The sequence below is a fragment of the Belonocnema kinseyi genome, chromosome 5 (genome assembly GCF_010883055.1).
Source record: "Belonocnema kinseyi isolate 2016_QV_RU_SX_M_011 chromosome 5, B_treatae_v1, whole genome shotgun sequence".
NCBI lineage: Eukaryota > Metazoa > Arthropoda > Insecta > Hymenoptera > Cynipidae > Belonocnema > Belonocnema kinseyi.
The window spans coordinates 30,559,960-30,584,615 of NC_046661.1; the positions used below are offsets into that span (position 1 = coordinate 30,559,960).

At 32.3% G+C, this 24,656-nt stretch overlaps 2 protein-coding genes across 5 annotated transcripts in view; one reads left to right on the forward strand and one right to left on the reverse strand.

Moving 5' to 3' along the window:
* LOC117172337 overlaps positions 1 to 6,450 on the reverse strand; it is a 91,144-nt gene extending 84,694 nt beyond the window's left edge. For both annotated transcript variants that reach the window (XM_033360142.1, XM_033360141.1), the window contains exon 1: positions 6,216 to 6,450. The gene's annotated coding sequence lies outside the window, so the exon portion shown is untranslated. The remainder of the gene's footprint in view (positions 1 to 6,215) is intronic.
* LOC117172335 (centrosomal protein of 135 kDa) overlaps positions 1 to 24,656 on the forward strand; it is a 316,377-nt gene that overhangs the window by 176,025 nt on the left and 115,696 nt on the right. The window lies entirely within an intron of this gene.

The following is a 24,656-nucleotide window of genomic DNA, read 5'->3' on the forward strand; positions in this document are numbered from 1 at the left end:
AAAAGTTAATAATAAGGAAACATACTAAATGTTATCTAAGTTCGTAACTTTTCTTCCACTGACCCCCAACCCCTGTTCGAACCATAGTTTTTAGCATGACCCTCCCCCCACCCACCCATGCAAATGGTAATGCAGTTTACTGACGACCCCTTAAAGTTTCGATTAAATTCCGAAAAGAAAGGACGAGTTCGTTAACAGCCATTTTGGATAAAAATACAAATTTTGGGACCATTTTCTTATACTTCAAATTTTTATTTACGGCTATTAATAGTACTCAGAAGGACAAACAATTTATCCTGATTACTTTTTTTATACAAAAAAATTCTTAGTTATAGCATTTTCAAAATTTTTAATATCAATGGAAAATCAAAATTATAAGCCAAACAACGTACAATATGAAAAAAGGGAAAGAAAAACATTGCTTTTTAAAAGCCCTACAAGATTATCATACAAACTTTTTGGATTTTCTTGTAAAATTGAAATTTCTAATGTTTATTGCATAAAAAATAATGAGCTATGAAAAGTCCCATTTTGTGGTCAAACTATGCAGGATACGAAAAAAGATGAATCAACAAGAATTGCGATCTCATAAAAGATCTACAAATTCGTTAATAATCACTTCTTGATAGGATGCGTACCTTTTGTTTTATTCGCGAAAAATAACATTGAAAATATAAAAAAAACGTCGTGAAAAAATGGTACAAGTTACGAAAAAAAAATTATTTAACAAAAATTATTTACCCGAAAAAGAGCTCCAAATTTGTTATAAATTATTTTTTGACATGACACGTAGTTTTGGTATTGATCATAAAAATAGTATTAAAAATAAAAATGAAAAATTTGTGGAAAAACAACAAAAGCTACAAGAACAAATTAATAGAAAAAAGTTATTCGCCCAAGAAAGTGATACAAATTTGTATTCATTTATTACATTCTTATTATTTATGATGGAGAAAGGATTAGAATTGCCCGAAATTTGACACCACAACATTCAAATTTTGAGCCAAATGACGCAAAATACGACAAAAAGTCTCGAAGAGAAATGATAGGTTTTGAAAAATACTACAAAATTTCTTTAAAACACTTTTCAATAGGACTCCTAATTTTGTTTTATCGTAAGTAATATATGCAGATAATCGTAAATTCCAATATTACGCTAAAAGACGCATGATACGTAAAAAATCTGAAAGAAGACTTGTAGGATATTTTGCTTTATAGATGTATAAAAAATAATATGAAAACCAAAATCCTATTATTAGCATAACAACGCGAGATAGAGAAAAATGTCTAAAAAAAAAAGAATTGTATTTTTTAAGTTTATTTTAAGGTGGTTCATAAAACATAAATTTACAACTGTCTGTCAAAAAACGAGTGCTCAGCGTGAGTGTCACGATAATATTGTGTACCTCAAAGCCTACAGAGCTTTGAGAAATGTAATCTTTAACTATACTTATTTGAGAAATAAATTTAGAATATGAACACGCATATAAATACTGCGATCTAAAGTTATGTTTTTGATAAAGTTTCATTCAAGCATTCTAAATGTAAAAAATAAATATCTGAGCGGGAATCGCGGGAATCAAAAGACGCGCGCCTCAGGCGCGCTCAAACTTGCGAGCCACGGGCTCAGCGCCCGATAAGAATGTGCCCGCGACAACAAATAGTTCATTTACAGATTATTTTATTACAAACTAACAATTAAGAGATAAATATGTTTAAAACTTTTCAATAATTTCTGACCTTTTAGTTTAAATTGAGAAATGTTAGGCAAAATATTTGTTTATTCTGATCAACCACTCGAGTAAAATTCAAAAATACATTTGTTCAATTTTGAAATTATGGGGTTCTCAATTTTAAAAATCGGAACATAATTTACATACATAGTAAGATACATAAATTTCTATAAAATATTATATAAAGAAATAAAATGAAAAATATATTTATTATATAATTTTATCGTTTCATTATAATTTATTTAATTCATGATTAATTAAACAAACATAGAAATTTACGAATTATTGTTTACTTAAATTAATAATCGTAAGGGAAGTGGTACTCCTATAAAATTTAACTCTACATCTAAATACTCCAAATCGCTAATTATACATGCGAGAACGCTGTACGATCATATTTATCTGAAAAATTAATTATTTTAAATTTCAACTCAATATGTTTATCAATTAAAACTTTCAATGTCTTCAAACGTATATTTTCATTTAGTAGAATTTCTACCGCTTTTTATCAAAACAACAAAATAATATAATTCATAGGCACTAAGTTTTCATTGCTCGATATAAGATTTGTATTTTATATTTTGAAGTATTTAGTATTTACCGACTTAGTATCGGCTATTTGATGGATTTGTTCGACGGGTGAAGATTGCAGGGGCAAAGTAGTTGGTGAGTGCGATTTTCGAGTTGAGAAGCATGGGGGGATCGGGCAATTTTCGCCGGAAGCGCCGTCTACAATTAGTTCCTCGAACCATACACGTGCCGCATCTAGACTTATAATATCTTTGGTCCGGGGACGTCTGTTATGATATTTTATAGCATCGCCGAATTCAGTTTTTAAAAATTTTCATTTTTGTGGGAAAAAAGCCGGGAGAACTGTACCCGATAGACCACACGATGAAGTATCACATGTCCTTAAAGAGTTCGCCTTCTATAAATTAAATATTTTCTTATTATACGAATTTTATTTGTTATTTTCAATACTTTTTTTAAGATTAAAACGAAGTGTCGAAACGTCTAAACCTTGAAAAAAATTAATATAAGCAATAACATTTGCACATTCGTTGCAAATCAAGAAATAAGTATCTGCACACACGTAACCTGTCATCATTTTTGAAACATTTTTAGCGATGTCTAGCTGAGAAAAAAAGAAACTTTGAACGTCGATAAAGTCGAGATCACGTTACTAAGTTCGTTCATGAAATTTTTGTGTAGAATGATTTTCATTTTTTGGTGCCTACAAATAAAAGATAAAATTCAAATTGGAAATATAGCAAGACCAGCAATGTGCTAAAATTGACTCTTCGGACTTCTCCAACCAACTTCCATAATTCTTGACGTCTAATTTTTTAAGTTGAATCGATCAGCTGATAACTATTGGTGACAGTGAACTAATCAGCGGGACTCAGCGTCGGACTCGCCTTATCTTTCGTCCCCGGGCGAAAATTTATTGGTTTTGTTACTTTCTTAGAATTGTTTCACACCAGTAACAAAAATCCACACGAATATATAACCATTAGAAAATTTTAATTATTTTCTGAAGATGCACATTTCTCAAGAGGGGACTTGGACGGATTTCCGAGTTTCACATTCTTAGATGTTCCTCAATTTTTTAAATCGAGGCATCTACTTTATCGACGTTAAAATTTTATTTCCTATACCTATAGTATTTTACCAGAAAACTTTCTTCGTAATTATAAACATTTTAATATATACAAACGTTCCTTAGTGCCTTCTCTAGAACTTCCTAAATCCAGAACACGATATCTCAATCCGTGTGGACACAGTGAGGACAAAAGAATGAAAATCATTTCATTCTCTACACAAAAATTTTATAAACGAACTTAGTTACGTGATCTCGACTTAATCGACGTTCAAAGTTTCTTTTTTTTCTCCGCTAGAAATCGCTAAAAATGCTTTGAAAATAATGATAGGTTACGTGTGTGCAGATACTTTCTTGTTCATTTGCAACGAATGTGCAAATATTATTGCTTATATTATATTAATTTTTTTCAAGGCTTAGACGATTTAGTCAAAAATTGGTGTCAAAAAATCTGAAATGCATCAAACCAAAAATGATCTGCATATTGCCATAACTCGAATGGTAAGATCCTATTTTATCAATTTATAAATAAACTTACTTTAAAATTATAAACATATTGATGTATACTAACGTTCTTTAGTGCTTTTTATTTAAACTGTCAAATTTTAAACAGGATATCTCAATCCGTGTAAACACAGTGAACACCAAAAAAATGCTCATAACCGGGGACTAGTTTGATGACGTGGTCACCGAAGAGCATGCCCTTAAGTACAATTAAAAGTTAGCGGTCGGGGTGAATCATCGAGAATTCGGGCCCCTGTATCTTGACAATCCGTTGTACTAAATGTGCCTCCTTTACAGAATTTAAAGAGGTCCACTTGCACTGCAATCTGACAAAGTTCGAATAAAAATTAGCAACAGCAAAATTTTAGGCGGGGACATGTGACAAATTTAACCCCATATCTTTTATGATAATTTGAATTTCACTATTCTGAAATAATACTCACAGAGAAATATCGAGCTGAAAACCTCAAAATTTGACATTTCGAAGCAGTATTTGTACATTACTTTTAGTACTCAAATTAGTACCGAAATGAAACTATATTGTTGTTATCACATGAAAATTAAATTCGTAAATGATAATATAATTTTTTTCTTATTCAAATTATTTTACGCTTTTACCTATAGTAACAGAATTTTGTGATGCAGCACACCCGCCATTTTCTCAGTAGGGGAAACCACCCTACATCAATAATGATTTACAGTAGATAATCCTAATTAACTGGAAAACTGGCAAAAATTGTTCATTATTTTTGTTAGTATAACATTTGAGTAAGCATTTTACAGTTTCTGGCGAAGTTTCATTGAGATTTTAGAATTATATAGTGTTTGAGAGCCAAATATTAATTTTTTACTTGCAAAAAATGTTGCCTCTTCATTATTCATACTTTTTACCTTAAAGCAACATTTTTGTGGCTCCGCGACTATCTCGCAGTTGTTTAAAGTTAAAGGTTGTGTTTATTTTGATTAGTAATTATTCAAATTAAAGTTATTGTAAATAATAAACCAATAAAATAGTTTAAATATTAGTTATTAAAAAGCTCATAGATTTTAGTGTGTTAATAGTCTTTTGGAAAAGATATCATTTTTGGGATTAAGGTCATGTGATGAGTGGGTCACGTGACCAGATTTCTACCTTCCTGGTAAGGTAGGTCTGGTCCTAAATTTGTATAATTATGTGAAAAGTTCTTTTTTGCAAACAATTTTTTTTGCTTTTTTCAGAACTATTCAAATTTAGGACCGGACCCACCTTTCTTAGTGCTTCTTATTTATTATCCCAAACTTTCAACTCGATGTGACGCTTCGGGTGAAAATAAGGTGGGAAATAAAAAAAGTGAGAATAAAGTAGGAATCTGCTCACGTGACCTACTCGTCACATGGCCTTAAGGTATGTACAAAATCTGCACTTTTCTGTCATCACAAGTCAGCTTACATGGTATGAAGATCAAACATCTCGTACCGATCATACGAATCTCGCGGAATGTCAAGGATACAAAAAATGTCAAAAATGTTAGCTTTTGTTATTTTTATATAATAATCGTAGTTTCAATTATTACTTACTCAATAGACTGATTTTGCTTGTAAGTATACTACTGATCATTTATAATTATCAATTATTTGGAGTATTCTGGCCTGCCAGAAGCAATGCCAGAAACAATTATCTATTGATAGATAGAGGTGTCAAAAACGTACCCTTGACTGCGCCTAATAAATATGTCTAATACAGCTAATTGACTGATTTCGTAATATTTTTTGGATACAAATATTCAATTCAATATATGAAGTTTTTTTTATTGTCTTCATTTTTGAAAACTGATGGAGTTAATTTCTCTTGATTTTTTTCATCTGCGGTATGTTGGTTTTCCCTACACATCATTATTTAAACATAATTATATGAACAAATTTAACAGCAAAACAAAAAGGTGGGTTTTTGGAAGAAAATTATTTTTCTTATTTCCAAAATATTTTATTTTTTACTTTTTCCAAATTGTTATGGATTTTTTTATCAATTTCGTTTAACATATTCCCTGGACAAATGGTTGTGAAAATTTCTTAGTTAAAAAAATATAACTACATTTTAAACAGTTAACTTTTTTAAAACGTTTGTTTAGTTCCCGAATCCTAGCTATGGAATTAGTGTTTTTTAGTAAAAATTATGAGACTATTTTTAAGTTCGATGTGTTCGGGAACACCGACAAAATTTGGTATACGTTCACCGAATTTTAATGAACATAGTTAAACATTTATATTGTAGATAAGTATATTTAGAAAAATTAATTTTTAGTTATTTTACTTTATGATTACTGAACAAAACATTGTAAGCATTGAAGTTTCCAATTCTTAATGTTGAAATATACATTTAAAAACTGCTAAGAACTTACTATGAATGTTGGTCCTAATCCAAAATTGAGAGAAATTTCGATGCTGTTACATCACTAAATTTTCACATCGATTTTCGAAATTTTCGTTTTTTGTCGTGCACGTACTGCATCATTCGCGAAAAAAGGTGTATTGTATAACTAAGGTCTTGTCGTTGCGAGTCTCGCAGGAAGACTGACTTCAGGAGAACGAGACCGAGTTCGTTTCGTGCTCATGCTTCGTGCACCGCGGTCTATTACCTAACTCAGTGAATCTGAAATCGAATCTGACAGTACAGACGGGCGTAGATTTCTTTTAGGGCCTATAAGCTTTCCTTTGTCAGGGACGAATGTGAGAATTGAGAGAGTGTTTCAGTGGGGAATTTTGATTGAAAATTCTTGAAAAAATTCGATTTTTGCAATTATTAATGAGCTGAAAAAAGTCCTATAGAAAACTTCATATATTTTCCGACAATATTCAGATTCCTGGGGTATTCATAAAATATTGTATACATATTTTAAGAATGTTGTATACTCCCATCCCCCTTTTGTGTGATAAATTTTCCATTGTTCTTAACATGGAAAATGTTACTTTGACGGTCTCCCTTCCCTCTGAACGTATCGATGACTGGACCCAAATAGTTCTGCACTTATCGATTTATTTCTGTTCTCATTTTTGTAACACCTCATGATCTTTTTCAGACAAATACAAAAAAAATCGTTAGAACCAGTTTTATATTTTTGGGGGCTTACTAAGTAAATTTTTGTGGAAATAGCACTGAAGTAGAGTATAATTGCCGTGAACACTTTATTTCGGTACCTAAAAAGAGTCTGGGTCATTTTCACATAGTTTAAGATTTCGACTATAATGAAAAATGTTGTATTTTCAAGTATCGACTTATAATTGATGAGTATTTTATGTTTCGAATAACCACTTTTTAGAAAAAATAACAATAGTTGGATTAAAAATAATTACCAAATGTTTCTGAGGTAATATTATTTTCGATATTATATAAGCAGACATAGTTAAGAGGGGCAGGACTGATATCCACGCATATTTTGGATAATAATGATTGATTTATTATTTTAATTTGTATTAGCAATAAGTCAATATACTATTAAAATTTATATATTTAGCAAAAACACTCATTTATACTTGTAAAGTGAACATATAGGGGGGACACGCTGGGGCTTAACAAAAAGTATGGAAACCTGCTTACACGCCAATGCTGTTCTGATGGGCATGTATGCGGGTTTGTAGAATTTTTGGTAAGCCCCAGCGTTTACACCCTGTATAATGCAATTCAATGAGATTTTCAAATTTCCAACACGTTCGATTGCCATTTATCATCCTTTGTCACCCGAATTTTTCAACTAAGTTATTCCTTTAGAAAGTATATGTTATTTATAGTCACATGCTATGAATCATGTGAGAATAAATAATAAATTCTTATTTTATTACTAAAATATACGATGTAAACTTCAGAGGACACGAATTAATTGAATTTCACAGACACATATTTCCTATTCTAACTTCAAATGCCGAATATCAAATCAACTTAACCAATTTTTTATGAATTTAGAGCAATTTAAAAAAAATGGATTCATTAATATTATGTGTGCATATATATAATTCAATATTACACATCCAATAGTTTAGCAGATATAACTGTCAAAACTTATTTTTGGTTAAAAAATGTGACTAAAGAAATTTGTTATTTCAGGTTTTCTAAAATAACTCAGTTCTTGTGCCTGTTTTGTTTTGAACTACATACGTGAATATATGTTTTGCACAAACCAGCCTCATGCATCGCACCCACTTTTCTGATTTTTTTAGCGTCCGACCGGTGAACTAATCCAATAGTTGGCGCTCCAATCAGGAGACAGCTCTTGGTTGAAATTCAAGCTACGGCAATAATGAAGAAAATAATCAGTTTTTCTCGTACCAAAAGATCTGGATATTCCATTTTTAACCCATTCAATTTAGAAAATTCTAATTAAGAAAAAATCTATTTTTAAATATTTAGCAATGTTTAAATATTTATAAAAAAATAACCAATCATAAATTAAATAAAATGTTTGAGAAGTAAATTTAAACTTTCATTTTAATTGTTACTTTAAAAAAAAATGTATTTTATGTGAAATTGTTGAAATTGTATTGTCTCACTGATTTACAGTGAAATACCACTGGTTGAAATAGCCAGAAGTGTGTCACTGGCAATCAGTGAAAATTCACTGTCTTACTCAGTGGAATTCATGTACTGGATTAATCAGTGAGTTTCATTGATTTCTCAGAACCAACAGTCAGCTGGCCGCACGCCTTTTGCCTGCCAGCTGATAAGGTATGACACTTATCCTTCACCACTATTGTGGAAACAGTTTCAAAATAATCTTTTAAAAATCGCACTTTATTCCTACAACAATAAAAGAAGGCCGGGCTACAATATGTTGTGCCTAATAATTGTGGGAAGGCCTGTCGTGATTTTAACGCGTCGCGTCGCTTAAAGTCAAACTCAAATTTCCAGGGGCCTTCCCACTTTCAAGCAAAAGACATTATATCCGCTGCTTATGGCATCCAAACGCCAATTTTTAATAACACAAAGCCAAGTACACAATAAGGTTCGTTTTCATTCGAGAAATGCGATTCCCTGACAGTCGACGTTACGCGTGCTAGACGACTGGAGGTTCATGTCTTGCCCGCGTGGAGCGCTATATCACTATTGAATCTATCATTTAACGTTACTGGTATATTCAGTAGCGCTGTTTCAATTGAGTCACTTAATGGTTCAGCCATTCAAAATTGGAAAATCACTGGTTCACCAGTGATAATGCACAATACTGATTCAAACCGTGAAAATTTCACTGGTTCAGTTTAAGAGAGTGCGGTGTAAATATTGAAGATTACATTTACATGATAAAGAAATTTTAAAATTTACGCATCAGAAATGAGAACAAAAAAACCGGTAGGTGCAAAATACTTTTTGGGTTGATTTCTATCTATTATGGGAAAAATGTTTTTTGTTTTTTAATCGATAAAATAAATAAGGCCAAATTCTCGCTTTTCAAACTGTTTCAAAAGTATAAAATAACTTATTTTTAATAACAAAGTAATAGAATGCTTCTTTTGTTGAAACTGAAAAAGTTTCGAGTTCGACATGTGAAACTTAAAAAATGTGTATAATTCAATAAATAACAAAAGAACATGCTTTTTTGCTCATTTTCACAAAATTCTAATTTGCATAAAAATTTCTTTTTTATTTTTAATTGTTTATACATAGTTAAAACAAAGCGTGAACCTAAAGAGCGAGATAGAACCCAATTTTAAAATTAGCTGTAACAAAATTGATCCCAGAATTTTTACTGTGTAATTGGTCATGACTGTTAACCCATAGGAATTTTTTTTATTTTCAAAATCAAACAGGAGTCAAATTACAATTTTGTTCGGTCCGTTTAAATGATTCAATTAATTTCAGCATTTTCATACTCTTCCTAGAAGATATGTCGTAAATGTTCATATAGAATGCCGATGCATTTCGGAATTTTCTCATGCTAGCATATACGGATCGAGTGCAATCATTTCTAAACTCGAATACTGCCAATGACTACCTGATTGGTACTTGGCTTGGGTAAACCCTGTTGCTCATATTCCTGGAAGTAGAAATGGCTTGCGATATGACATTCAATTAATCTTATATAATATTCTATATTATTTATTTTAAAAATAATTATTTCGTCAAAAAGAATAAATTCTGGATGATTTTGTGTTAAAAAAAATATTTAAAATAAAATGTGAATCTAATAACTGGAAAGGGCGGCTATGTTAATTAAATTTCAGTGTGCGTTGACTCAAGATTTTCGGTATTCCTAGAAACATGAGAAATAATCTACAATTGTCACTATACAATCTTAAGATCTTGTTGTCAAAATTCAATAGCACCAAACAAATACTGTCTTGTTTACTACATTCTTAATTAATTCGTATCATCAATTTATTAATGTATACTGTATAGGCAGATCATAGATATGAAGAAATCGAAATTTCTGAAAAAGTGGGCCGTATAAGTCAAATTTTAATGTTCAGCTAATTAAAGTCGGCGACTTCTTATGTTATTTCACAAATTAAAACTCTTTCTTCTATTTTGCAATAGAACTTACATGCTTTCAATTATAAATCAGCGCATTTAGAAATGTACATTTTTATTCTCAGAAATTGATTAAATAATGCTTAATTTTTTGCACACAAGTTTTGGGTGGTATTCACATATTTAGACTATGATTGAATAATTTAACAAGAGTTTAGAGTTGGTACTAATGATAATTGGTGAGAGCAATTAGGCCTACAGTGACCATAAATGATGAAACTAATTAATTAATACATTTATTTAATACTTATTTAAATAATTTTTCGAAATATACTGATAATTTATTAACATATTGTAGCGGTAATAGTAATAGTAACATCATTGGAATTCTCAACTGAGTAGAGTAAGAATTGACCCTAATAAAAAGTAAAAAAGTGAATGTCTTCAGGATCGCATTCCTTCTTGTCGGTTACGTGGATCGTGACGCCTCCAACTTCTCGAAAAAAAAAACACTGTGCACTGTAAAGCCTCTAGAAATTGCATAATCGATACACGGTAGCCGGCCGGCGCTGATGGTGAGGATCCGGTCTGGTAACAGAAAATTGTTTTAATCTCGTAGCTCGTTTCATTAAGAGATCAGTTATAAAATAAAAGCAGTGAATTTCGAAAGAACAAAAGTTAATTTAAAAGACAATTCAGCTTTACGATCAGAGACTTACAAGTTATAACTGATAAAAAATCATTCAATTTGTTTCCTTTTTCGTTTTGAAATTATGATTAATAATATTGAAAATTGTCCATACTATTTTTAATCGGTTGAAAATCAATTTGCGAATACCATCGATTGAAATTATTCAATTTTTAATATTTCTAAATCGGTGAAGGGGTCATTCATAAGTTACGTATTGTAATTTTCCGACAATTTTGGACTGCCCTTAATGTGGAATTTTGAAAAACAAGCAATTAGAGTTCAGTGCTTTACATTGACAAATTTTAAAAATCTAATGCTGGAATACATTAAGTTTTTAATTAATAAGGCTTGCAATAATTGGACTTATTTATTTTCAACCCATTGTCACCACTTCTACATTAAGTTTTTTATTTTTAAAATTTAGTATAGATATTAATGCACATTGAAAATTCTGAAATCATTTAAACCATGTGAGAAAGTACACTTTTTTCGAGTGAAAAACTATACGTATAAAAAATTATAAACAAAATTCTCATGCAAGTTACAATTTTTTGAATATCACTCATTTTATAGTTAATAGATTTTCAACATATTGTAACTTACACTCAAAATTTGGGTTCATTTTTAATTCTGTATTGTTGTTCGCTACTAAGAACTGAACCTATAAAGAATCCACCATAATTTTTCAACCCGCAAAAATGTTTGAATTTAACATTTTCAAAACGGAACGACAGACTTTTTTAATAGGTTAATACATTCAAATTATTTGATTAACTTTATATCACGTTTTCACTTTACTTTTATTGGAAATTTTTTTAATTTCACGTATTGTTCGTAATTCTTATGAAAATTCTAACAACCGTTCTCTTAGTTGTTGACTGAAAAGGCCTAAAATATTTTTTGAAAAATTCAAATAACTTAGGATATATTCTAAATTGAAAATTTTGGCCCTTTTTTGATTTTTCATAATTTTGGTTAAAAACATGATTTCAAAAGCTTTTTGGATTGTTCAAAAATAAATGTTTGAACTAAATTTTAGGGGAAAAAAATAAATTTGGTATTTGCTTTACATTTTGTATATGTAGCTTACAATGTTCTCTAGAACCCTTTCAATATGAAAATGGTATATCCCTTAGTTTTCCACAAATAATTAATACTGTACGTCGAGATGATGCACACTTTCTAAAAAACGATGTAAACAATAGACGAATATTATACACGTATGTACGAATTTCAGATTTAAGAATCTCGAGAGATACCATTTCTTTATTTACAGTTTCTTTTAGTTTTATACATTTTTTTAATCCATCTCAGTTTGACGTTTTTTGCAATATCCTTTTATAAAATTGACATTTTGCCTCGAACTTGGTCTTATTAGACGCAGAATTATGTTTCTTTTCACGCTATTGTGAGGAAAAAAATTGCATGTAAATATTATAAAAATTAAGGCACTTTAGCAATAGCTCAAAATAAGGCGTGGGGATAAATTCCGCCAGTAGTGAACATGGTAAAAGCATTTTTTAGGAAATAATATTGCAAGCAGTATAATGCTATGCAATTAATTTGAGTTTAATATTTGAACGCTGATTATTCATGTTTTAATTTTAAGGTTCTTATAGTGTTTAATTTTGAACGCTTCAATTCCAAGTACATAAGACTCAAATTCATATTCAATAAAAGATATATATTTTGAAGGTCGATTTGTTCTTAAATGTGAAAGTAATTAAACTTTTAACGCTATGAATGAAAGATTTTCGTATTCATGGCAATTTTTATTTAAATCAGTGAACGGGCAAAGGTATTACATTTTCAAGAATTGGAATATATTTCTGATGGAGACGTTTAAAAAAATGTATTATTTTTCATAAGGCTTTATGTAAGGTAGTCTTCTATTTTTCGACGGTAGCCTTTGGTTTTTAGTTTAATTTTATCAACATTGAGGATCGAATATTTTTTAAATTAGGAAAGGTCAAAAAAACAGATAGGAATTATGAGATTATTATGTAATAGAAGACTTATAAGTCAGAGGATGAGATTTTTTACTCATAAATATTCTAACGGTTCTTTTATATTCCATTGAGGCACTTCACTCGTCTTCTTATGCATTTCGGATGCCTTTATAGTTAACGGTACAGTAGGTGGTATGCGTTGTTACAGCGCATTGTTTGGACCCAACGTGCTATAATCCCAGAGGGGGTGGGAGAATAATATAAAGAGGACCAGGGCCTTAACTCCTTAGAGTTTAGGATAATGCACTCTGACTCATGAGCTTTCCCAAGCAAAGGCTTATATTTCATATTCTGATGACCTATAGTTCGCAAAGCAGATGCAAATCCGGATTGTGAGAATATAAATTATTAGGTTTTAAAATGCAGTTCTCAGAATGTCAGTGGTATTAAAAATAGAAGGTTACATATTTCATTTTGAATATTGGAAAAATATCGTCAAAATCGAAAGTTGTTGATTTTCTGTCTAATAATTTGTTGGAGTCTGTTTTCTACTAACTTCAGGCTACAATAAATAAAATTGAAGAACATTAGAGACCAGAGATTCAAGATTTGATACACATGGACAAATATTTGGCGGAATTCAATATTTTTTGCCAGTTCAACCATAGCATAGTGTTAAACGTACAACAAAATATTTTGTTTAACCAGCAAAAAATGTTAGTTACTAAAACTTGATTAATTGTACGAAAAAATTTGGTTGAATCGGCAAAGTATTTAGTAGAATTAATAAAATGAATCAACCAACAACTTCACGGTTGATTAAAAGATACGTGTTTGCTTACGTTACCAAAAATTGTATTTGCTTAACCAAAATTTTTTTATTAATCAACCAAATGTAGTCCAGTAAAATATATTGTTGATTGAAAAAAAAAGTTCATGGTAGTTTCAATTTAAAATAACGGCATATCGCAGTAATAATTCAAAACCTTTTAATTTGTAAAAGATAATAAATTAAGCCGAAAATTTAAAGACGCGACTTTGATAACTTTAGAAAAGTTTGTAATAACCTTGAATTTGGTTCGAACTTTGCTTTTAAACTGTTACTTTGGTATAAAGTAGTAACTTTTAATATGAAGTAAATTACTTTTTTAGTTTCTAACTGTAACGTATTTATTTTTATTTTTCATGATAACTGTAGCTAGACCCTTTTCTATTCAATTAGGTTCTTTTGATTTGATCCGTCCATTCAACACAGAAAAGCCTACTTGTAATTAAAAGGTTCATTATTGAAACCTACACGGAAAAAAATTCTTGAGGCGAACGAGTGAATAGAGAATATATGAAACTCAAAGAAAGTGTACGCTTGGATTAGGTAAAACGTTTAGTTAGAATAGTTACACATTTAGTTACTTTATGTAAATTGTTCTCGTAAATCAGGAATTTGGACAAAATTGCTAAGTTCGATTAGAATCAATCTTCAGATTAGAAAAAAAATTTAGTTGTTATAGCGTTTAATTGTCCAAAGTAAATCTCAACTGTCACTGCTCCCGATTAGACCGTCGCCATTTTATTTCGCTGCTCCCATAATGCACCGGCGCTCTTCCGGTAATTGCTTCAGACACCTATTCTTAATATCCCTATTATAGCTATACTTATTAGGGGTTTGAATATACGATATCCCTGGTATATGGAAAATGGTCAAGGATATTCATTTTCGCTGATCCAGGGATCTTTCTAAATTCTTTCGTTCGTTTTCAGCTAAATGTTTGGCTATAATAAGGAATAATATCCCTGTCACAGCTTCATTTTTTTACCGTGTATGCTTTTCTTTTTAACGCTTCAAATTTGGTTACTTGAATCCTATTATTAAATTTTACTTTATAAATGTTAGAATTATTTTTCAGAGATTAAGCACTCGGAAAGTTACCCTTTTTTGTGGGCCTTATTTTTTTCTTCAAAACTTGCTCTCGGGTAATCCGGTTTTTCATCATAGCCACGGAATAAGTGAAGTGACTCATGATATGAGGAATGAGGGTGTTATCATTTAATTATGCAAACTTTTGCTATGGTGTTGTAGGTACAAAATTAGGAGCATAATGTAGTTTGGAGTTGTTTATTTACCGCCGTTATCCTTACATAGCGGCCGCGAGCTTTGGAGGTAACAACAGTCGCCTGTGGAGGCTTTTTTTTAGAGCTACAACTGCCACTCCACATTTTTTTATTTACTTGTTTCTTGATAGTCTAGAACAGGGATCTTCAGCGAGGGGGAATTTGACCGCAGATGCGAAGTGGTGGAAACGGGACATCTTGCAAATGTGTATTTTGGACAAATTTCCCCTCGCTGAAGACTTCTGGTCTAAAAAGTTTCTTACGATTTGACAGGTGTTTAATAAAACCGTCTTCTGAGATGCTGCTATTACCCTACTGACTCCTAAATGTTCAAGACACTTAGTGCATGTGGCATGCACAATGCCTGTAGCATAAATAATAATAGGATGAATAGATGCATGTTTAACATTACTCCACATTGTCTTTACTTCATGCCGTAGCTCGCTATACTTATGGATATTGGTTGTATAGGTTGCATGCAAATTTCCTCGCATTACGATGTCGGGTCATTTGGTTCGGATGTACAGATCCGTCTGGATAGTAACATCCCAATATATGATGTAATCTTCGTTTTCTAAAACGGACATTGGAATTTATCTATATTAATATTTTTATTATTAATATATTAATTTCTTATATTTTTATATTTGACTATATATGTATATTATATTTTTATATTATTACATTATTGTATTATTTATATTATTATTGGTTTCAAAATTTTCTTGGATAAACCCGGTTCTTCATCATAGCCATGGACTAAGTCAAGAGACTGATGAGATGAGAATGCTATAAGTCAATTTAATACGATGTTCAAAATCTTTTGCGGTGATGTTGTAGGAACAAAATTAGGAGCATGGTGTAATTTGGAGTTCGTCCTTTACCGCTGTTATACTTAAACAGTGGTCGCGAGCATTAGTTGTGTTAACAGTCATCTTAGAATGCTTTCTAAGAACTACCATCTGCCACCCCACAGGTTGTTAGTCGCTTGCTTCCTGATGGTCGAGAAAGTTTCTTACAATGCGACAGATGTTTAATAAAACCGCCTTCTGAGCTGCTGCCAATACCCTACTGACTCCTAAATGTTCAAGATGTTCAGTGCATCTTGCGTGAACATTGACTGTAGCCGAAATCACAATAGGGTGAATACATGCATGATTCACATTCTCCCACATGGTCTTTACTTCAAGCCTTAACTCGCTATACTTATGGATCTTGGTTGTATAGATTGACTGCAAATTTCGTTCAAGTAGACAAGCAATGTCGGTGATGTATAGTTTGATAGTTTAAATAGTAACATCCCAATATAAGATGTAATCTTTGTTTTCTAAGACCAGCATAGTAATGTATATATAAAAATTCGTCCATTATGTTAACAGTCCTTGGTTTAGGGCAAGTTGTTAATGTAAAATTTCTGGATACAGAACACCCTTTTTAGTCAAATATTGGATGCCTCACTATCCATTTCATGTTGATCTAACGTTTTTGGGTTCTCGCCGTGGATAGCTTTCTGTCTCCTTGTATTTCTAAATCCTCTATGGTTTCTGCCCTGATATTCAAAGCCTGATCGGAACACAAATTCCAGAGCGTGTAGTCAAGATTCGGTTTACAGATGGCACTGTAAAGCGCAACATCTCGTTTGTGGTTAAAATAGTTTCGCAAATGTATAACTTGTGGCTTTCACAGTTTTTGGACATCTAAAACATCCCTACCCCCCTATAAGTCGTGATAGGACGACTTTTCAATCGCTGAATAATTGTGGTGCATTCGATGCTTCGTTATTTCTACGCGAACGATTCTGTTTAACTTTATAAGGTCGATGTTAGACCATTTGATGAGCCAGAAGGGGTACGCGAGGACAGGGATGGCATAGGTGTTGATTGCCCTGATTTTGTTTGCCGAGTTGAGAAAAATCTTCATAATCAATCTGAGTCTCGTAGTGAAAGCAGTCGTTAGGCATGTCTTAACTATCGTATGCTGAATACCCTTAGATTCAAGAATACCTAGATATATATGACTCGCCCGCAGCCATTTCCTCGAGTCATTTTCGACCTCGTTCTCTAAATCTGCAGTCCATAATTTCCCTCTATTTAAATACACTGTTCTGCATTTATCTAGTCCGAACTCCAAAGGGATTTCATTGGAAAACTGTTTTGTGATATCGATCACTTGCTACAGTTGCTGGGCTGAAATAACGTACAGCTTTAGGTCACGTACATGTACAGAAGATAGGTCACATGATGACCATCCTCATTATTATGTATTCTGAACCTATGAGACATGCTGTTTAGCGTTTTGCTCAATGGGTTTAACGCTAAACAGAACCATAGTGCAGTGAAGGAGTCTCCTTGAAATGTACCAGTCGTAATGCGTATTGATCTAGTTCTCCCCGGTTGACAGTAATCAAAATACTTGATTCTTGTACCCCAAAACCTAATCCCACGACTTAGAAAGTCAACGATGCGTGGGCAGATTTTGTAAAGTTTTAAGACTTTAAGGAAATAATCATGCGGCACAGAGGGAAACGTTTGCTTGTAGTTAAGGGATTCTCGTTCCAATGAAAATATACTTTTTCTTCAATGGTAGCTGTAAGCCATTTATAATTTGTTGGAAGGCAGGCTATCGGTCGAAATTCAGATGGATTTTGTGCGTCTGGTTTTTTAGGTAATATATACGTAGTACCCTGGAGCATAAAGCCTCGCATCAGATCTGGGTGTCAATGATCTTCTTAAAACAGCTTACCAACGCATCACGCACACTCCCCAGACACTTCTACCAGAAGAAGTGCACCATTTTCGGACCTAGAGCTTTCCAGTTACATGCCCCTTTCAAGACCGCTAAAGCATCTAAAGCTGTGATGTTTGTCAGGTGCATTTTAGGGCTATTGCTTGAACTTGCCGACTCCAGTTTGAACCACGCAGTGTCCAAATTGCATCTCTTTATTTTTCCCCACACACCCGACCAGTAGTTAGTCATGTCTTTCAATTGAGGGACTTCTGTGCCTTGCTGATAATTTTTCTTTAAACTCAGGTTACGATAGAACCTTCTTTCATATATCGGAAAGGTTCGATTTTGTTGCATTCGTGGACTACTTCCCTTGTACCGTCGCAGTCTGGCAGTAAGGACATCAAATCTCTGTCGTTGTGAGTCTATAATCTCATCCAATATGTAACATGGTTTATCAGCTGTCTGATTCTATTTCCTTTTTTATATTGAGTCAGTCGACCCAATTTGCACCTTATTTTGCTGAAATCCATATCCAACCTGATCCTCCATGGTGGATTTCGATCTTTTGATGGAACAAAGACTGCATTTGTAAGCCTAGTTCTGCAGCCCTTTGTTACGGTTGCCACATCTGCACAGTATACAAGAGTTTGCACCTCTAACGCAGTTTGTGTTACGTTCAAATACGTATTTAAGTAAAACCTTCTTGTTAAGGTGTTTCATTAGTACACGCAGATCATTTGTGATGTTCATCTTGGGCAGAGAATGCCTTAGTGTTGGTTCTACATATCTGAATTAATCTTAGCGATAAGATCTCTTAGTGCAACTTTCTTTATATTAGGACACTTTGAAGAAAATTTCGTTCTTAAATTTTGTCCTTTTTCCATTTTCGTTTCAACGTTCGCACTTTCGTAATAAAGACACACCAATTCCTCTTTCTTTGTGGTATCCCAATTGATGCTCCCACGGTATTTCTTTCGAGTTGGTTGGCTGCAAATAGCTAACGCTTGCCTAAGCATCCTCAGCAGGTACACTTGATGTTTTACTGCTGACCGTTTGTAGCAGATGTACTTGTTAGCCAGCTGTTTGATTAGTGAGATCTTCCTGAACATCTCGAAGCTCACCATCACCATTGTCTCGCATTCTGTGGCTCCCAGCGGCGTCTCCAGGGGTGCCCGACGATCCTCGGGAAGCGAAAAGTGTTTCAAAATCTTTAAAGTACTCTCCATTATTATTGATGGGTTTTGGCGTTCTTCTTAGTCTCTCTCCTTTTTGTTATCTGCCTGTCTGGCATAAGAAACCCTGTCAGTAGCAGTGCTACAGGCAACATATCCGTCAAAGTCATGAGAGGAAAGCTTAAGCCCTACCGCGACACCAACGCGAGAAGACCTTCGATAGGGGATCACCTGCGGTGATCATTATTATTATTATGGGAAAAACATTTCTGTGTAGAAATGTTGTCACAGGCTTATACTGCCCAACATGTCGAAGGCATTTTTGGTTAGACGTGATTTTTTTTTATTTGATCATTTTTGCACGGGGCTGTCCCGGTATATATCATCAGTCACGGACGCATTTTTATAATGCAATCAAGAGATCTGTTGAGAGCAGTCTGTCCAGACATATTGGACAAAGCCTGGTTTTTACCTCATCATTGACGGACTGGGTTGCAGTCAAGTACACGATGGGGGGACCTACAGCTTAAGGTGGGTTCCAAACCACCAGAACCTCAGTAAAGGTACATTGAAAAATTTCTAGAGGTACCGGCTCAGGGATCGAACCCCGGACCTCTGAGGTGAAGTCCGAGTGTCTAACCAATCGAGCCACCAAGGCTAAAAATTTATTATTATTTTTTTTGCTCATTTTGCACGGGCTGTCCAGGTATATATCATCATTATTATCATTATTATTATTATTATTATTATTGTCTTGCTAGACTAGCTAATTTAAATGTAGTAACCCTGCGATTTAAAAATATTATAATATGCCCTTAAATTAAACTATGAGAAATTCAAATGAGATTAAAATCAAATTTAACATCATATTTAACTTCCAATAATCAAGTTAATGTGAAGAATTCCTGAATATAAAACAAAGAATCTAAGGGGATTTGGTTGGTTGCCTTCTCAATTGTCTTTCCTCTTTTTTATCTTTTTCCAGAAGGAAAGGAAATTTGTTTTTTCATTTTTTAGGACAAGAAAGTTTTTTGATTTTTTCAGATTGCAATGGAAACATCTAATGTTGCTTGTCCAAATTTAATTGTTAGATTCTTAGTATTTTATATTCAAGAATTCTTCACACTAATATGCCCTTATTTTAAAACCTTAGTAAAATAGATGTCTATATTTTAGGCCTTATGCCTTACTTTTCAAATCTATCTCCCTGAATTCAGACTAGAGTAATTGAACAGAAATTTTAATACATTATTACTAAAAATGAAAAAATTGACAAAATATATTTAGGCGTAAAGAATAAAGTGGTGGTTGATCTGGCAAAAAAAAGGTTTAAAACCTATTTCAAAAATAGGGTTAGAAACAAATTTGATACAGAATGCAGACTTCACACTTTTTCCCCTATTGCCGTATTTTTCTCTCTTCTTTACGAATTCCTTTTTTTACCCTTGTTTCTAAAAAAAAAGTTTCCCTTTTCACCTTACTCTTTTTTTGCTTATTCACTTAAATATTCTGGTTAATAACTCTATTATTCGGTTAAATTTTTTTTCTTTTTTCAAATTCAACTATTCTATTGATATGACAATTTTGTTGGTCGAGAATTCGTCTTTTGGTAGAAAAAGCACCTTTTTTGGTTAAAAATTAATTTTTTGTTGGCAGAAAATTAATTCTTTTTAATTACAAAGTCTATTATTATATTTTTGATTCAGAATTAATAGTTTCGGGTTGAAAATTCCGCTGTTTTGTAGATAGATAAACGTTTTTTTTTTAGTCTTTAATTTCTGAGAACTCTGCGTACTCCAATGGCGAAATAAATACTCTAAATAATAATTTAATTCTCACAATCTCATCTGTTGCCGATAAGTTGAATTTACTCGCAAAGCCTATATAGCATACTCCAGGAAAGAAACCTTGGGATGATAAAGAATGTAGAGTAACGCGCCGTAGACTTAGACAATCTTTAAATGTCTTTAAAACGTCGTGTTTTGCTAATACGGAGGGGGCAAAATATCAAGAAGTCAAAAGATCTTTTCTGGAGTTACGTAGGTCCAAGAAGAGGCAATACGAATATGCACTGCTGAATTTACTAGCGGCTTGTAATAATCATAAGGATTATCGTACGTAGCATGCGAAAATTGAAAAGTCACCTTACTTTTTGAACACACCTCGTAAGCATGCATGAATGACAAGACCTTCTTTTTTCTCTTTGTCCGATTGAGGCTCCCATTTGCATACAGTGGATTGTAAACAAACACCCTTTATTCGACTCTGATATCTCGATAAATGAAATTAAAACCTCTTTATTGAAATGTAAATGCAATAAAGCGCCGGGCGAGGATGGGATTCCCAATGAATTTTTCAAAAACCTTCCTGCAAATTATATAGAATACTCAGGGCGCCTCTTCAACGGGATCTGAGCTGAAGAAAGAGTCCCAGCTAGCTGGGCCAAAATACATGCATTTCTGTTGAGGCTAACGAGTGAATCGAGAATATATTAAACTCAAAGAAAGCGTCCGCTTCGATTAGGTGAAACGTTTAGTTAGAAGAGTTAAACATTTAGTTACTTTATGTTAATTGTTCTCGTAAATCAGTAATTTGGACAAAATTGCTAAGTTCGAGAGTTTATTATTTTCGACAGATTATGTATAATTGTATTATCTTCAGATTGGAAAAAAAATTTAGTTGTTATAGAAATATATTAACTTGCAGTAGCCAATCTTTAGTCTAGTATCGCGAAAATGAATTTCCCTGAGATCCGTATAATGCATTTGGAGGTCAAGTTTGTTGTTTTTATCGCGTTTGTTGTTTTTATCGCGTTTCTTGATATTTTATTATATTTATCGCCTACAATCGAAGCAAATGTAAATTTTTATTAGCGCATCAGGAACTCTATTTACTATTAATACTCGCGCACATTTTGAATGGTAAAAAGCGTTTAACTGTCCAAAGTAAATCTGAACTGTCACTGCTCCCGATTAGGCCGTCGCCATTTTATTTCGCTGCTCTCATAATGCACCGGTGTTCTTCCGATAATTCCTTGAGACATCTATTCTTAATATCCCTATTATAGCTATACTTATTAGGGGTTTGACTATAAGATACCCCCGATATATGGAAAATGGTCAAGGATATTCATTTTCGTTGATCCAGGGATCTTTCTAAATTCCATCGTTCATTTTCAGCTAAATGTTTAGCTATAATAAGGAATAATATCCCTGTCAGAGCTCAATTTTTTACATTCTCATAAGAGAAGGTATTAGATCTGTGTAAAATTTCCCCCCCATCCCCCTGTTTTTGTCAAATGTCCACGTTTTGACACCCTCTGAAACCGAAAAAAACAGGTTTTTACGAATGTGTATGTTTGTATGTCTGTACGTCTGTCTGTATGTCTGTCTGTGAACACGATAACTTTCGAAAACATTAATCTATTAGATTGCCCTTTGGCACACTCGTTTAGTGTCCTAAACTAAAGGTCACGTTCGTTAGCCAGCCATTTTGGATGAAAATTCAAAAAGTGGGCACATTTTGAATATTTTTGAGACCACTTTTTTAAAAATTTCGAAATTTTCTATACGGTTATTTATAGTATTCAAAAAGTTGAAGAATTTATCCTAATGACTTTTTTTGAAAAATCAAAAATCACCAGAGTTAAAGCTTATTCAAAATCCAAAAAACAAATTAAAATGAACGTTTTAAGCCAAACAACGCATGATACGAAAAAAAGTCAAGAGAAGAAAAACGTTGATTTTCGAAATCCCTACAAGATCATGATAACAATTTTTTTAATTTAGTCGAAAAGTTGAAAATTCCAAATTTGATCGTACCAACAATTTTTGAAACCACATTTTTTCAAGATTTAAAAATTCTATGTACGGTTGTTCATAGTACTCAAAAACTCAAGCAATTTATTCCTATGACTTTTTTCTATAAATAGAAAATAATCAGAGTTAGGGCATTTTCGAAATAAAAAAAAACTGAAATGAACATTTTAAGCCAAACAACATATGATGTGAAAAAAAGTAAAAAGAAGAAAAACTTTGCTTTCTGAAGGCGCTACAGGATTATGATAACAACTTTTTTAATTTGGTCGAAAAGTTGAAAATTCCAAATTTGATCCTACCAAAAAAAAATAAAAAATCCACAAATTCCATTTTTTGGTTAAACTATGCAAGATACGAACAAAATGAAAAAGCTCAAATTACAGGGACTGGAAATAACTACAAATTCATAATGAATCACTTTTTGACACAAGTTGCGAAAAAATAAACAAACTAAATGTGTGGAAGGCGGTACTCGGTACAGTAAAATGTGTAATAAAAAAATGGTTTGCCTAAATAAGATCTATAATTTTGATTTTCACATTTCTTTGATAAGGCTCGCGCTTTTTACATTTACACTATAATGAGAAGGTATTGATTTCATACGAAAAATGACTTTCGCGGATTCCATCAAATATCGATATTTTGAGATTTCCTTAGAAGGAACAAAAAGTTTTCAGATTGATATCTGTCTGTCGTCGTCGTATGTATACTGGATGTCTTTGGACGGACTAATTGAATCGAATTGGGCTTTGGCACACAGGTTTAGGGGCCAAAGATTTTTAAATTCCACGTACGGCTATTTATAGCACACGAAAATGTTAACAATTTATCCTGATAGATTTTTTTGATAACAAGAAAATTATCACAATTATGGCTTTTTCAAAATACAAAATGAAAATGAAAATTCTAAACCAATCAGCGCACGATATAAAAAAAGGTAAGAAAAGGAAAACGTTACGTTTTGAAAAACTTACAAGGTCATCATAACAGGTTTTATAATTAAAAAAAAATCGAAAATTCATCTTTTAATCGCACAAAAAGTACTGAATAATTACATTCTCATCATAATAAGAAGGTATTGTTTTATGGGAAAACTGACTATCGTGGATTTGTTGACATTTTCACTTTCCGAGAATCCCTAATTCCCAAAGAAACCGATATTACGATGACGTCTGTCTATCGTCCTTGTCATTATCGTCGTTGTTGTTGTAGTCTGTAAACACAGTAACATTTGAAGTAATTATTTTATTAAATTTCCCTTTGACACACTTTATAAGAATATGAAAGGAAAGGACGATTTCGTTAGTCAGCATTTTCAAAAATTTTAAAACCACTTTTTTAAGATTAGAAATTTTCATATAGTGCTGATAATAGTGCACAAAAATATGAACAATTTATCCTAATGACTTTTTTTGATAACAACAATATTACCAGAGTTATAGCGTTTCTAAACTTAAAAAAAAAAATAATAATAAAAGCGAAAATGACTATTCTATTTTATTCAACGCACCACATGAAAAAAATTCAACAAAAGAAAAATATTACTTTTTAAAGACCTACACGATTATCATAACAACTTTTTGAATTTTGTTAAAAAATCGAAAATTCAAATTTTTGTCGCACAAAAATGATGTATTAATACATTCTCATCATAATGAGAAGGCATTAGTTTTATGTGAAAACTTTATATCACTCAATAATCTGAATAAATGTATTATAAGTTTGATACAGAAGTGTTAAACATAATACAGAAAAATTAACATTTTGGATAAAATCGAGTGCTAAGCACGAAATACGTGATGAGAATGTGTTCGTTAAAGCCGAAGAAGCTTTAACAAAGGAGAATTCACAATCACCAAATTACAGTTGTCGATGTTTGGTTCATTGACCTTAATAGGTCTGTGCACAAATGTGCAC